The sequence below is a fragment of the Pinus tabuliformis genome, chromosome J, assembly GCF_031772625.1.
Source record: "Pinus tabuliformis cultivar Carrire ecotype Pingquan chromosome J, CPIR1, whole genome shotgun sequence".
NCBI lineage: Eukaryota > Viridiplantae > Streptophyta > Pinopsida > Pinales > Pinaceae > Pinus > Pinus tabuliformis.
The window spans coordinates 110,712,087-110,718,333 of NC_142295.1; positions in this window are offsets into that span (position 1 = coordinate 110,712,087).

The following is a 6,247-nucleotide window of genomic DNA, read 5'->3' on the forward strand; positions in this document are numbered from 1 at the left end:
ATATTGAAGACTCCCTACTTTCAGGCCTTAGTGAGGAAAGAAGAAAAACATGTACCATCTTTCCAGAAGACACAAAGATAACAACAACAAGAATGGCTTGACATTTCCATATCATCATGTAGTCCATGTCATCAATGTCATGTCATGTCTTGTCAAGGTGCCATGTCAATATGTATATGAGTCATCATTTGCCACATCATTTGTGGATTATGTAATTTCAATATATGAGAAATGTAATGTAAAGTGGAAGTCCAATGATCATCTATAGAATGTGAAAAGTCATGAAGGAGTCCAAAGGTCATAGAGAAGTGAAACAGTCATGAGGGTAGTCCAAGTGTCACAAGGGAGGTGAATGGCCACCCAATTTGTTATATATACACCCTCATAGATTATGCAAAGGACTCTTCACCTTGGCTCTTCCTACCAAGCTTTAGAGAGGAAGATAGTTCTTTTGGAGGAGCAAGTGGTTGCTCTAACACTCCACTATTGGAGTTAGTGGTTTTCATTGTACTAATGTATCTTGGAACTTTTGCTTAATTTTTGAAGCTCATTGATCCAACACACTTTCATGGGTATGTCATAAATATTGTAAGATATTCTTTGAATGTTTGTGATGTATGTTATTTTTCATCTATACTAAGGAAATTTAACTATTTCGGTGGCTTTGGTACTTATCTTGTTAAAGGTGTGTTGTATGTGTTTTAACAATCGTTTCTACTATGTGAATTATTTCACTAGTTGACCAACGATTCATACATATGTATATGCTTGTGTGTCTTTAATAGATTAGTACTATTACTTTTCTTTTAAAGGCTCACTTTTATCTCCCTTTCAGTTGAACAACCTTGATACATTGTGCAGTTGAACATTCCACAAGGCATACTCACTTGTTCATATGAAAGTACATGTATATTACTCTCTTATGTTGACCATCGTAGCCAAGGAAAATCTCTAAGAACTTATGGCAATTGGGCCTTATTTCCTGAAGGGATCCCACACCAAATGGTATGAAGTCTAATTGGGACTTTTCATTGGGGAGACCCCCTTGCATGTTGGTAGTATCTAGCACCGTCAACATTCTGGCTACTAGAAGGAGGGAAACAACCTTTTTATGGATGAAAACTCACCACATCCTAACAAACAAACTTTTGCGCAAGGAAGTATCATTGGCATTTCCACTCCCACTCATACTCTTGAAAATGAAGAAACTATTCAGTCTAGTCTGGGAAAATCCTTTGAAGTTACATATGATAAGCTCTGGACTATCCAACCCATCACTCGTTAGTTTGTAAGATCTCTTGGTTTACTCCTTGTTACTGTTATTCTACGTCATAAACCTTTAAATAAAGAAACAACTCCTAACAGCTTATTAGTTTCTTCGATGGAATATTTGGTTATTGCAACGCTTGAGGAGTTCTTTGAACCTACAGAAAAATCAAGGTGAACTTCCACCCATTGAAGAGAATCCAGACAGTGAAGGGGAAGATTTTTGGTTTTCTTATGAGGAACATCTCAACGGTGAAGGAGAAGCTTCTTCATATTTAGAGGAAGAGGAGGAGGAAAGATATGAAGACATGGATGATGTAGACCTAGATAAGATGGCCCAAGGGAAACTCTCTCTTCCGGATAATCTTCACAAGATGCTGAAACATCTAGAAAAGTTTTTATCAAACTTTGATCTGGACAAGAAGACCAAAGATGAAGACCATCTAGACAATTTCTACATGCATTTATGGATGCTTGAGGTACCTTTCAATGATGTTTTTTGTAGACTCTTTATGTACACTTTAGGAGGTAGAGCATCAGTATTGTATCACATTCTTCCAGCCAATTCAATCCATAGCTGGAGGGAGTTTAAGAAGCTATTTCTTGAAAATTTTGCTGAAAATAAGACTCCCACCATGTTATTGAAGAACTTGGGAATTTGAAAGTGGGGACAAAGAAAGAATTAAAGATTTTAATCAGAGATTTACTTGTTTGTTGAACAAGTGTCCCGTTGATGTGCAACCCCATGATGATATCACTCGGGATTATTAAACAATTAGTTTTCCAACTAAAATTTCCGTATTTGTTAAAAGAGTTCTGAAGGACACTTAGCCTTAAAGTTTGTAGAAGATCTTGTAGTTGAAAAATATGTGCATTCTATTGGAGTCATTGAAGACATTAATAATCCCAAAGGTTCCAAAGAAGTTGTCAAGAATAACCAAGCCTCTTCTAGTATAGCTAAAGAGAAATATTCTTTCTATATGGAAATCTTGACCAAGTCCCTGAAGTTGCTAACGAATGAAGTATCAGATTTAAAGAGACAATCATGTGAGGAATCCACTACTAGAAACAAGTCTTTCAAGCCATCATTATTTAAAAGAACACTAATTCACAACTGGCCAAATCTTCTCAGAGTTCTAACGTGGTGTTCAATATCGAAATCTTGGGCAAGGATAATTTATGCACTTTGCATAAGGAGAAACACTAAAAAAATACATGCCTACAATGGAACCACAATATGAACACTATGATGGCTAATCTCGTTGATACTCTATTAGCAGAAGAACAACTTGAGCATATTGAAGAAACAAATGAACCTATCTTGACCGAAGAATGTTCAAGTGTTGGAAATTCAATGAACATGTTCAGTGTCATATACAACGCTGATAAACGAAATGTTGATCAATCGTAAGTGAGTGAAGCTCTTCCCAATAAGTTGTCTGATTGTTACAACTTGAGGAGCAAGGGACCTATTTTTGAGTAGGAACTTAAGAAGAAGTTGATGTGAAGGATTCTACCACCTTCTTCCAAGAGCACTTCCAGAAGTAACAAGAACAAGTCCACCACTCCTACTGCAACGAATAAAGTCAGACCACTTGACTCATCATCACAGCTTGTTAAGACGAAAAGCATTGATTATAATTTTGTGGAACATATGAGAAGAACTCAAGCAAACATTTCACTCTTTGAGCTCACAAAGATAACGGACCAACGAGAACTGATTCTCCAGGCACTCTCATCGCACACTTCGGTAGGTAAAGAAGTTTATGCTTCTCAGGTAATGTATATTAACCCTCATGACATCATCAAATCTATTGTAAATGCTATATATTTATGTTTTAACACTTTGTGCCTTCCGTTCATATTAACTTTCGAAATTTTTAATTATAATGTTCACAATTGTTTGCTTTATTCTGGTGCATCAGCAAATGTTATGCCATTGTCAGATTTAGGTTGTATAGGTGTAACAATATCATCAGAATGTCTGCTTAGTCTGAATGGAGAAACAGATTCAAAGTCTGCTGCATAATGAAATGCCTGGATCGAGTGCTAATGACTCGACTCCCATTGAATCATCAAATGATTGAATGGAGATAAGACAGGAAATAATGCAATTTTTTTGTTACTACAATGATCTTGTCAAATAACATTTACTTTGATAGTAGAATGATTAATCATATAGTAGATACAATAGCTTATTTAGCATGGATGGATATTCTAAAACTGTTTAAATTTTGGACGGCATATGATGTTGATCGGTGACCAACATGCCTAGTTTACCTCATGAAGGTAGAGGCCACAAGACATATTTTTTGTTACATGCCTATATATGATTAATAGAAAAAGAAAGTACAACCAAGCTTACACACAAAAAAAAGTTAAATGGTTATGGTAATAGGGTTGACAAGAATTCAAATTTTAGGGTTGGAAGTCAACTACATGACTAAAAAATATTTTACTAACACAAAATATCACAAATCCTCATTCAAAAAATGCAAGTAACTTAATAAATTTAACCACAACTTTCATTAAAAGGTGATGACTAAGAACATTCTTTTTTATTAAATCTGGAATATACATTACTTCTACTAAAAAAAATCTCTAAAATGTTACACCTCTTTCCAATGTAGAAGATATAACACCCTCTTTTGAATATAGATGTCTTTGAATTTAATCAATATAGAAAAAATGTGGTTAACCAAAACAAAATCATGGATATTAATTACAAAAATGGATATTGTAATTTAATAACATCACCTTATGCAATTGTAGTAGTTTATTAGTTCTTGTCAATGTCATTCACGAAGATATGAATAAGTATAAAAAGTAATATAAGTGGTTTAAGTAAACTTTAGTGTTTTCCTCCTAAGAGGTCATTGGTACAAATCACAAGGGGGTGGAGTATGTATGTCTTTGCATACTATAATAGTCATGTTGTGTGGAAGTGGATCTTTTGTCTCATAAACAAAGGGGTGTGATACACTAATTTGATGTATGACTTGGCTATGACCTAATTATATTATTATTATTTAATTTAACTTTAATAATAACTTGATATTACCTTAAAATTAAATTATTATTATTAAAATACTAGGAAAAAATATAAAAAAATACATAAAATAATATAAATGACTCAAACTAACCAAGAAAGACTGAAGCCAAATTCTTGAACCATAATTATTGTTTCAAATTGAAAATCACAATTTGATGACGAACTTACACACATATTAATTAAAGAAAAATATTAATAACTTTATTCAAATATTAATTATAATATATAAATAAAATGAGCCATAAGCATGGGAAATCAACATTAAACAAAAATCAAAGGAAGCAAGATTTCCTCAACCTCTAAGTAAACTCCATTTACAAGGGTGACTAGATTTTATGGAAAAAAATATAGTACTAGCAATTTCACTTAAAGGTGAAAAAGAATGCCAAAGTAGTGTGAAATCATCACGAAGAAATCTACCCATATTGGCGGATCACAATTGATGTCTTTGCCGTTAAATTTTGAAGGGTAGACTAGTTTTATCGGGACAACTCTGTCTTGTTCACTGTTGTTTCATACAATGCAAGTTAGTGGTGTGGCTCTAAACATTTCCTAATTTTCTTGGTTAACCATCATTCTAAAATGTAATTAGGAAACCATCATTAACCATTCTAAATTAACCATCATTAACCATCATTCTAAACATCATTCACTCACAGCACAATTACAATTAAAAATTGAAATAATAGAAATTTAGAACAATTTTGCATCATTTATTGTAAATATGAGGATTTTAAAAACTATGAATTCATTACATCCCACATACATCATAGGGAAAATCCTATTTTTTCAAGATGCTACCTACAGCCATGGCTAAATGCCTCATACAATTTGCTAATAGACGACCAAAATCCCCTTTCTCTTCTTCTCCACCATACTTATAACAAATATATTTAAAGCTTGTTCATTACATGAGAACCTAATTCTTTTATCTTTTAACTGAATAATAAGTGTTAATATGAAATTGGGTTTTTCGTGACATTACAAAATAATGTTTATTCCTTTTGTGTAAGAATGATAGGGGATCGGTTTAATGAATGTCACAGATCCTTAAGCAATCATCAACTCTTTTACGATGGGGCTTCAAAAGGAAATTCAGGAGAGGCATGAGCGGGAAGGGTTTGTATTGCCCCAATGGAGAAATATAAATGAAATTTACACAGGGTTTAGGAATCACATCGAACAATCAAGTTGAGGCCTTAGCCTTCTGGAAAGGACTGAAAATGGCCTCCTCCAGGGGATTCCACCACATAAGTCTGATCGGAGACTCAATGATTGTCATTCAAATATGCCTCAAAATTAAAGATCAAAAGGAAGAAGATCTTCCCCCTATATTCCTCCGTATAGGGATTCTCTTCAAAATTTTGGAAGTTTTTGACATATATCATGTTAAGAGGGAAAAAAATCAGATTGTTGATGAACAAGCAAATAGAGGTGCCAATTTAGAACAAGGGATGGTTATTTTGGATCAAGGGGACCCAATCACATGCCATATTCCATGAGAACAAAAAATCACTGATTAAGGTCTCTTAAGGTGTCGAAATATTTGGAATTAGTATTTGACAAGCCATTATATGTCCTTATTAAATGTATTGCATGACAGGATGACATCGGGTGGTGATATAAGCTGCAGGATTGTCATAGGAGGATCACCAACTGAAAACGATAGGGGATTGAGGCCATGACACATGACAAGTGGAGCTAGATTGAGATAACATTTAATCTTTGTCTCAAAGGAAGAAGAGACATTACTCTTATCGAGCTAAAGCAGTTAATGAAAAACATGTCTAAGGTTGGAGTAGCGATAGCGGGAATGGAGTTTTAATCCGAGTGTGCTTAGAGACAAGATATTCACAATCATGTGAAAAGATGTTTACAAAAAGAGGCAAGGATCAAATAAAGTATATCAAGCGCCTTCTACAAAATTTG